The sequence below is a fragment of the Callospermophilus lateralis genome, chromosome 13 (genome assembly GCF_048772815.1).
Source record: "Callospermophilus lateralis isolate mCalLat2 chromosome 13, mCalLat2.hap1, whole genome shotgun sequence".
Lineage (NCBI taxonomy): Eukaryota > Metazoa > Chordata > Mammalia > Rodentia > Sciuridae > Callospermophilus > Callospermophilus lateralis.
Window position 1 is genome coordinate 8,717,481 of NC_135317.1, and position 10,721 is coordinate 8,728,201.

At 35.8% G+C, this 10,721-nt stretch overlaps 1 pseudogene; it reads right to left on the minus strand.

Annotated features, from left to right (window-relative positions):
• Positions 1-2,219: 2,219 nt before the first annotated feature.
• Positions 2,220-2,944, minus strand: LOC143379518 (thymidylate synthase pseudogene; annotated as a pseudogene).
• Positions 2,945-10,721: the final 7,777 nt, after the last annotated feature.

Consider the following 10,721-nt stretch of genomic DNA (forward strand, 5'->3'; position numbering starts at 1 on the left):
AGATGGCTCAGCATTGGGGACAGAAAGCTGATTGAAGCAGCAGATTGCCTGGGGCTGGTATCCAACACAAACTCACCCAGGGCAGTACAAGGAGGATTTCCAAGGTTCACATTCAGCATTCCTTCAAGCAGCAATGCTGTCAAGTAAACAAGGAATGGATGCATACTAACCTGATTGGACACCTACTCTGACTCAATTCAAAGAGGCAACACTATAGTAGTTCACAGAAATTCTCTCAAATTCTTATTCTCATGCCCTCAGACTTCACAGATATCACAAATCGGTCTCCAATTCCTCCTCAGATCTTCCTATAAGATGAAACTGAGCAGATTGTACAGCGGTCTGCCTCCAGTAACTTCATACTTCCTTTTAATATGTTTTTTTTCTAATTTTAATGTAATTAGCATTGTAGAAGCATCATCATCAGAGCACCTGGGCTGGGGAGTGCACAGCTGAGCCTTGGTTAAAATTTCATCCTTTGTTCAGCCTTCAGTTGTGTTCTTCAAGATCCTGAACTTTGGATGTCAGCCAAGATGGAGTGGAAGAAATTATTGGGGGACTAAAAGTAAAGCTTGAGTAATGATTTGTAAAGGGGTTTTCTTCTTCTTTGTTTTCCTATCCTTTGTATTCCAGCTTTGATCTGAGATGGCATCAAAATTCAGAAACAGGCCATACAAACTCAAGGAGAGACCCCTTTATTCTCTCTACAGGTCTGGTAGAGGGACCTCTGCATGCCAGTAAGAATGGAAGAAATCCTTGAGCCATTTTTTCTTTTTTCTCCTTTCCTCTTCTTTCTCCCAGCACTGCCTTAGGCCAACCCCCATTGGGGAACAGACTTGCTGTGGCAGCAACTGTGATATTTAAAACCCAGAGAAAGGAAGAGAAAAACTAAGTCTCTGGCCAGAGAAGAAGGGGTAAAAGGCCTCTGGGAACTGGAGGCATGTGTATCAGGCAGACTCAAACAGCACAGCAAAGGTAAAAACAGAACTGATACCCGAACCACTGCTCTGAAAATGAGAGACAACTTAAGGTCTGAACCTGACTACAAAAGTTCTCATGAGTATGTACACTTAAATTGTTATTATGGCCTGCCAACAACATCATTATTATGAGGATTCAAACATGCTACTGAGAAAAAATCTATTGTTCTTTGTTGATTTCTTCTGATCATGGTGAAGACTGTGCAAAGAATAAATGGGTACTTTGTAAATATTTGAGATCCATGAAAAGAAATAATCTTCCAAGTTTTAAGCATTAAAATATATTTTAAAGTTACAATTGGCAAAGAAAGTGTCTGCTTTGTAAAATCAACTTGAGATCAGTTGCATCAATAATATTACCGAACTCTCTATAGGAAGGCACAAATTAAAATGTATAATACCCCAGAATAATAAGATTGCAAAGTCTTTGGGGAAAAACAGAAGAGTTTTTAATTAACAATTTGAAAAAGGCATGGACATATCTCCTTCTCAGGGCATATAATTTTGGTGGGGCAATAGTTCTTTTTTAATTGATTTTTATTTGTTCATTTTAGATATATGGAACAGTGAATGTATTTTTGATGTATTATACATACATGGATTATAACATAATGGGATCTAGTTAGGATCCCATTCTTGGGGTTGAACATGATGTGGAATTACCCTGGTGGTGTATTCATATGTGAAAACAGGAAAGTTTTTTTCCGATTTGTTCTACTTTTTTTTCTATAGGGCATATTTTTATTATGCACAATTTAATAAGTCTTTTTTGCAGACAGTTCTTTATTAAAGCAACATATAAAACAAGTACACATTCATAAGCTCATATATTATGATGGATGGGTTACATTAAAATTGAAGGGAATAGCTTATACAACTAATGAAACTCACCAGTTTTCATGAAGCCAAGAGACTGAAATACTATATATTTTTGCTAAAAGTATATAAATTTCCACTTTCTTCTCTCAGAATTTTCATGCTCCCTCAGTTAACAAAGCATGATTACTAAAACAATAGCAGTTATGTCTGCCAATGATAACATAATTAAAAGATAATGAAGAATAATTGGTAAATCAGAGACAGATTTTTGATCTAGTTCCTTTTTGTCTAGAAAACAAACTTTCACCTGGGCAGCAACTGTGATATTTAAAACCCAGAGAAAGGAAGAGAAAAACTAAGTCTCTGGCCAGATATCTTTCAAACTCTTTCAAAGATCTTTCAAACTCCTTTAAAAGCACTCTAAACAACCATCTCCATTTTAATAGTTAAATGAGGATTTTACTCTTCAATCTGAAAGTTTTTAACTTTGAAGTTGTCAAGTTTCTCAAACTTTGGAAGGATTTTGACTTTCTGGAAAGCTCTTGGTTCTCATAGAAGCTGAATTTTCAGTGGCTCAATGCAATTCAGTTAAATATGTATATCTCCTAAAGAATGCATAAAATCCACTGGCTGCAGGTCCCTGATGTGTGCACCATGTAAAGTAAGCAGGGCATAGCTCTCAATGCTGAAAGGCAAGCCCAAGCCCATGACTCCTGATCTATGGTACAGCCAGCAGAACAGCTCCCATTTACCTTGTAGAAGTGGCAGAGAGCATGGCATGGAGGCAGCACCATAAGAGGAAAATCTTTTGGTTTCCAAACACACATGATAATTCTTCTGGCCTCAGGATTGGTTTTGATGATGTCAATAACTTTTTGCTGTCTACTCCTTGATCATAATAACTTGAAACCATATCTTTTTGTTGTGCCCCAAAATGTCTCTACTGGAAGCCATAAACTGGGCCTAGGTCCCTTCCTTTCTGGTGGAGAATCCCAGGCTATCCCAAAAGGCTTGAGATGCATTGGTGTCCCAGATGTTTAGTCCCTTGGAATATAGTTCTTTAGCATTTGTGGATCCCTTGATAAATCATAGCAACTCCTCTAAACACCATTCCAGAATACACATTTGGTTGTCAGCAGAGGAATTCATCTCTCAGGCTGTAGCATAATTTCATGCAAAAAAAAAAAAAAAAAAAAAGACAGGGTACCAGTGTCTATGCACTCTTCCTTCCTGAAGCTACAATACATGATATGGCTTATCTGCTGTAGGTACTGAATCTCCCTGGTCTGCAGCTGCTGCTCCATATCCTGTTTCTGCAAGGCAGGTGACAGCATGCAATACAACTCAGAACTGGTGGCTGTTACGATGAAGACTCTTTTTTCTGGGTAGTCTTTTTAAAATCAATTAATTTATTATAATTAGGTATATATGACAGGAGAATACCTTTGAATCATTGTACACAAATGCAGCACAACTTTACATTTCTATGGTTGCACATGATGTAGCATCACACCATATGTGTAGTTATACATGTACCTAGGGTAATAATGTCCATCTTACTCCACCATCTTTCGTGCCCCCATGCACCCTCCCTACCCACCTTCCCCTTTGCCCAAAGTTCCTCCATTTTTCCATGCCTCCTCCTTCCCATTATGCCTCAGCATTCATTTACCAGGGAGAACATTTGGCCTTTGGTTTTCTGGGATTGGCTTATTTTACTTAGCCTGATATTCTCCAACTCCATCCATTTACCTGCAAATGCCGCAATTTTATTCTCTTTTAATGCTGACTAATATTCCACAGTGAGTATATACCACAGTTTCTTTATCCATTCATCTACTGAAGGGCATCTAGGTTGTTTCCACAGTTTAGTTATTGTGAATTGAGCTGCTATGAACACTGATGTGGCTGCATTACTATAGTATGCTAATTTTAAGTCCTTTGGGTATAGACCAAGAAGTGGGAGAGCTGGGTCAAATTGTGGTTCCATACCAAGTTTTCTAAGCAATCTCCAATATTGCTTTCCAGATTGTTTGTATCAATTTGCAGTCTCACAAGCAATGTATGAGTGTGCCTTTTCACCCTCATCCTCATCAATATTTATTGTTGCCTATATTTTTGGTACTGCCATTCTGACTGGCATGAGAAGAAATCTTAGCTTAGTTTTGATTTGCATTTTTCTAATTACAAGAGATGTTGAACATTTTTTTTCTATATTTGTTGATTTAATGTGTATCTTCTTCTGAGAATTGTCTGTTCAGCTTCTTAGCCCATTTATTGATTGGGTTGTTTGTGGCTTTTTCGTGTTAAGTTTTTTGAGTTTTTTATGTATCTTGGAGATTAATGCTCTACCATGTGTATGTCAACTGATAAAGACTCTTACTAAGTCTTAATTGATAAGAAATTCTCAGCAATTATTGTAGGTCAAATTGTTACACTTTCCACCTGAAAGAAAATCTAAGTACACTATAAGCATAACCTAATTATAAACTATATATATCAATAAAAATTTAGACAATAATTAATGAGGATTTGTATTTTCAGATGAAAAGATTTTTGCTGATAGTTTACAATGTACCTCTCATTTAAGAATTCAAGTTTCCATTTGGTAAGCTAATATGTGGGGTGGGTTCTTATAAAATATCTTGAAAACTTGGTTCTTAATAAATAGCAAAAGTGAGACATATAAAAACTCCTATTTCTTGAGAGTAGATGAAAAATTAATTATTTTGGCTATTATTATGTAAATGTAGACTGATGTAGTAGAATGATAGTTTTAAAATTTTAAAGATCTCTGAACATGTGTTATTAATTTTATAGTACAATAATATACTGGTAATTATATTTAAAAATGATTTACTTTTCTAACTTTTTTTACATGGTGATATTTCCTCAACTAAGGAATTAGGTAAAGTGTTCAGTGCTCTTTCTTATAGAAAAAATGAGGAACCTGGTCAGCCAACCATGGATAACAGAAATCCCATATAGGTTTGAGAACTCAGACAAACTCAGACTTGTACCTTTCTGTCCTGGATACATGATATCTAGGAAAAACAAGGACTACTTGACAACTGCTTAGAATTCTTCCATGCCCCAGGGTCAAGAAAGGCAGCACTGTGAACTCAAGAGAGGCATGGGAATTACTTAGAAAATAAGAAAAAAACTAGAACTTTAAGGTCAGCAATGAGGAATAGCTCAGAAACAACTGCATGATGAAGTGAGCACCATTATTAACCAATGACTGAGGCTGAGTAGCCATGGCCAGACAAATGATAAAGAGAGCAGCCAGGATTTATAACCAAGTAGACAAGGAATAAACTAATGGAACACAATAGCAATCCCAGAAACAAACTTATACATTTACAAACTTTATTTATGACATTTTATATCAGTGAGAAAAGAATGGACTATTTACAAAAGTTGACCTGGGCAACACGAAAATTGAAAAAATGAAACTAGTCCCCCTCCCCAAGTCATACATAATAAGCAATATTAAATGTTAATTATAAAATTATAAAAACTTTAGAATGTAGAAGAATATTTTCTTAACTGTGGTTTACAAGTATTCTTAGATATACAAAGAATAGTCCATATAAGATTAGATTAGTTATTGACAAAACTAAAACTATTTTCAACTTACAGACTATAAAAAATGGTGGTGGTGGGGCAGGGGAGGGGAGATTCTTTAAGTTTTTATTTTATTTCTTGGTTCTGAAAAAAAATCTTCAGTTTTTCCTGGACAAAAAACAAAAAAATTATGGTGTATAATAATATTTACATTTATATAGTGGTTTAGAAATTAATTTCATAAAAGCCATTTTATTGAATTTTCAAAAATCTCCTGCAAAACAAAACAAGTTAGGGCTAGGCTTACTGTTCTTGTTTTATAGATAAAGAAAATAGGTTGTTGTGTTATGTTCAAGCCAGTAAATGTTAAATTCAGAGGAGAAGCTGGGTCTTGAAATTGTATCAATAGACATCATTATCCAAAGTATATGTATGAAGACATGAATTGGTGCCAACATACTTTATATGCAACCAGAGATATGAAAAATTGTGTTGTATATTTGTTATAAGAATTTTAATGCATTCTGCTGTCAGTAATCAAAAAAAACAATAACAACACATGCTTTTCCAAAAAGATTAAAGAATTTAGAATCCAATCAACTGCATTTGAGCCCTGGTTCCACCAGGAATTATCCACTGTATTGTTAGAAGAAAAAAAGATAAGAAACTGTTTTCTAAAAACAGTTATCAATAAGTCACAATAACAGCAGCTATTACATTTTTCTCTTGTGCTGTTGAATTTGACAGATATTAAGCACTTGAATGTAGTAATCTCATCTACTTTTTTTCTATTTCCATAGACCTTTGTTTTTACGTGGTGCTGAGGATTGAACCAGGGCCGCACGCATGCCAGGCGAGCGCGCTACCGCTTGATCCACATCCCTCCCATAGATCTTAATATCATATTTACAACTAGAACCCTGTCTCCATAAAGGCAGGGATTTGGGGCTATTTCTTGGTTTGTTGTTGTCCACTACACTTACAACAACTCCTGGCACACACGAGCTCCTAATCCATATGAAATAAAAAAATGAGTTATTTTATTAATTAATTTTCTACGTACTAATATTTAACCAATCAGTTTCCATACCACCAGCATTAGGATACTTAAACTGTCTGGACCTTGTTTTCTAAGGAAACTGAGTTGGGGGTCCATGGATATAAGCTTAAAAAGAAAGACTAGAACAATTTGTATCCATCTGTAAAATGCCATGGGTAACTTCCTAACTGAGTTCCCAGCAGCCTAAAACTTAAAAAAAAATCAAACATGCAGTGAGTAGAATATCCTGGCAAGAACATGGACACAAAGAAAGACAGACAGTGTTCTATCCCTGGATGCTACAGACCTGATATATGGCCCCAGGCAAGTGAATTAACTCCAGATGTCCTACTCCAAGGAGCATTGATTTGGAGTCAATGATGTTTAAATACCCTTTGGTCCTATCACACCTTTCGTTTTTCAACCCAATGTGTCCCACTAAAGAAAATGTACAATTATAAATGTAGCTGTGATACAATACAGGGAAGGCTTTAAAACAAATGAGAAGAAGAAAACCTCACAATACATTTCAAATTTTAAAAGAGTCATGTTAGCTGTAAATATTTTGAAGGAAAGGTGTTAAATTCCTTCCTCTACTTTCTAAAGAGGCTTTGCAAACTACTGCATGTTTTCAATTCTCATTCATTCTCTCTGTTCCTAAATCATGTATATTTAAAGCTTATCATTATTGATTGGTTCAAATAAATTTCTTAGAAAACATAGCAGTTAAAATGAAACTTTGTGTTATAGTTTTACTTCAAAAAAGATTCCAAACTAAACATTCTTATCCTGATAGTGATTATTTGAACTGCTTTTTTCCAATTGTGAGATTTAGTGAAAGTATCTGATGTCAAATGAATTTTAGATCCAGTTAAGAAATAAGTAGTTGATAACAATCATCATGCAACAAATGAGACATATTTTTCATTTCTACTCATTCTATTACTTCCTTAAACACAAAGAACAGGAAGCCCACAAAAGCTTCTATTGCAAGTGTTATATGAAACTGTTTATATTCACTTTACAGAAAGTGTTTACAAAACCACAGAGCAAATTTAGACAGCTCCTCTTTCCTATACAATATAAAGGCAAAAGACACAGAAGTTCAAAATTCATAGAGAAACATCAAGTGGACAACTCCAATGAGGTTTAAAATGTAGATTAATTTACAAATAACTGTGTAAGTCAACTCTTGGACTTCTTCTGCCTCAATAAGCATAATTAAAAATTAATTTTGGTGTACTTGAATCATAATGTAAATGTTTACAGCTTCCTAGGCCTGGAAAACTGACAATAAGAAAGCAACAAACCAAATTGCCCAAAAAGATGATTAAGAAAATATGTGGACCACCTGTTCTAAGGAGTTAAGATTCCAGACAGTAAGTTAGATGATTTACAAAGAAATAGTGGTTGCTCCCAAATATTTGAGTATCATTTATATTGATAATTTTCACTCTGGAGTATCAGTGTAATAGGGACAAATGAGACAAGGCACCAAAGATAGCAGGAAACAGTTTTATTTGGCTGCAGCCAGGTTCAGAGGGCACAGCTTCTGCTGTAATCAATTAACCCCCTGAAGTCCAAGTTCAGAGAGTTTCAGAATTTTATACCAAGCATGTAAGGGGAGGGGCTCAGAAGTTCACAGTTTGCAAAAGTTCACATAAAAGCAGCTTTTGTTTTTCTTTCACTATTTTGGGCAAGCTAACTCTTCAAAGATAACACCTGAGAAGGGGAGAGCTTCTTCTCCCCTTTCTTTCCTCCTCCTGCCAGCTGTTACCATGGAGCCCATTTGTAAATTATCTTAAAAATGTAGATATCTCTGAAAAGCTCAGCTCAAGGCCAGAGGCTTTGTTTGCACATTTCTACAAAGTACTATACTGTATATGTTTTCAAAAAACTAGTAAGGGGGTGTCCAGCACCTGTAGTGCTGGTATCTTCCCAGCCAGTGGCCAAGTAAAACAGGGTGACATGAAAATAGGAAGTTTATCTACATTGGACTCTTTCACAGAGACTCTTTTGCTGACAGTCCTAAAATCAGCCATGGTGAAGAGGGCTTTTCTCTGGAGAAAGGGGGTGCCACTTCACCAGCTCATATCAAGAAGGCAAATCTGCATTTTATAGCTATATATGGCAATGATGGACCTCAAATTCAATGCAGAGAATGCTTGTAAAATTCAATGCAGGGAACACTAAAATACTCTGCAAGTATTTATTACATAATGAATAAGAAATGGAGAGATGGGATTCCATTAAAAGTGACTAATATGTTCAACCATCCTCATTCTAGCAAATGCTTTCCATAGGAAAGAAACAAACAAGGGTATCACAACAGAGATTATAACAGTTTGGTTAGGTAGAGAAGAGATGTGTATTCAGTATGGAAGGAGAAGGGAGAGAAAGGTCCCAAGAAGGTTTTTCCAGCAGAGCAAAGCCTAATCGTATTCTTCCTTTTCTTCCTATGCTTTGGAAACTAGTAAATGGTATCTAGATCATCTGAAGCAGCAGAATTTCATTATGATACTTCCATGAGAATCAAACTGTAATATGAGCATTTACAGAGCTTTATTGGGGTTTATGATCTTAAATACATTACAAAGATTGTGACTTTTGAGAAGTCATTTTATTTTGCTTCAGTTTCTTTATTAGTTAAGATATCTGAATTATAGATATTTTCATTAGAGAGGAATTGTATGCATATAAAATAGAATAATGCACTTGAAGTTTGCACATGAAAAATCTTGTGTTCTCATTTAGGTAGCTTAAATCTTTCCAGTTAGTAAAATCTTATACAAAATTTCTCAACAGTCTTGCATTGTTCTTATTTTTTCCCTATGTTTCTCGTAGATTTTTCATTTTTTATCTTTCTTTGTCATTTCATTGTGAATTGAATCATTTTTTCTAATTGTATTTTGAACATTGTTTGCCTATGATAAAACTGCTGCTTTATTGTGTGTATGGTCACTACTGTCTGTATGGCTGTTTTTTTTGTTAATTCTTATTTTTTCTTTGATACATCCCAAACAGTCAGAAAAGTTTAAAAATATATTTATTGTGATCTTTAAAAAAAACTTGCAATTTTGAAGCTGTTTATACATAAGGCCATTGATTCAATATACTCTGTAATAAAAATCCACTGTTCAGGGACTAAATTTTAAGTTATTTTACAAGAAAGGTTGTGATGTCAAAGGTGTTTTTGATATCCTGGCAAATAATTCCATTTATATCATACACTCACATCCATATGCACATGCACATACAGTAAAGTAGCAATTTTAATATAGGCAAACAATACTCAAAATACATTAGAAAAAAATGATCCCATTCTCAACTGTAAGAAAGAATATGAAATAGCCAGGAATGATTTTAAAAATGAAAAATGTAGCAGAAATGTGAGAAAAATAAGAAAATGCAGGATTATTGAGAATTTTTATATGTATATAAAATTTATACATAGAAGTTATATATTGATAAATTATATAAACACTAAGAAATTATATATATTCCCTCCACCTCATTTAAGACAGATGCAGACTCCGACTAGATGATCTCTTTTGGTCTCATTTATAATTCTCCTTTGATATAATCTAGAGATCCATTTTGATTATTAACAGAATCAAAGAACATTTAGATTGTTATCTTTGCCTTGTGAAGGAAAAAAGGCATAACCCAAAATGTTCCTTGATGCTTTTCATGGAATCTGGCCAGCTTGTACCTCATTCCTGCACCCCCCTCCCACCAGGTATCCCAGTTTGTCCAGCACACTGGACTTCAGCTGGCCAGAGAGGGCTGGTGATTAACAGGCCCTAGCTTCCTTAGCAGGCTGTCAAAGTGAACTGATGCCTGGGACGATCTTATTTGCCACTTGCTCTCTCAGAAATGAAACCAAGGTTCTTTACCAGGCTCAGAGCTTGACTGCCAGAAGATTGCATCCTTGTTGTCCCAGCTCTCACGTATTTGGGAGAAGTTCCTTGGGGTTTGGACACCATTCAGAGCAGGAAGAGACTTCCCTTGAGGCACTTGCCTATGGGCGATCCTGCAAACGAGGGCGCTCCAGGGTTGACAACAACTCCCCTGCTTCCAACACCAAGTCAGAGGGGCCTCAAAGCCCCTTTTTGTCCAGCCCAGAGTCCTGCGAGTAGTCACCGCTAGTGGCTGTTAACCAGGGGCTGTGGCGTGGGCTGCAGGAGGAAGAACAGAACTCCCACGGGATAAATAGATACCAAGAACCTTTGGGGATACAGAGGGCTATGAGAGCTGACTTTAAGGAGAGAATAAGAGGGAGCAATTGAGTGGGACTGGAGGGGTGAACTGGAGAG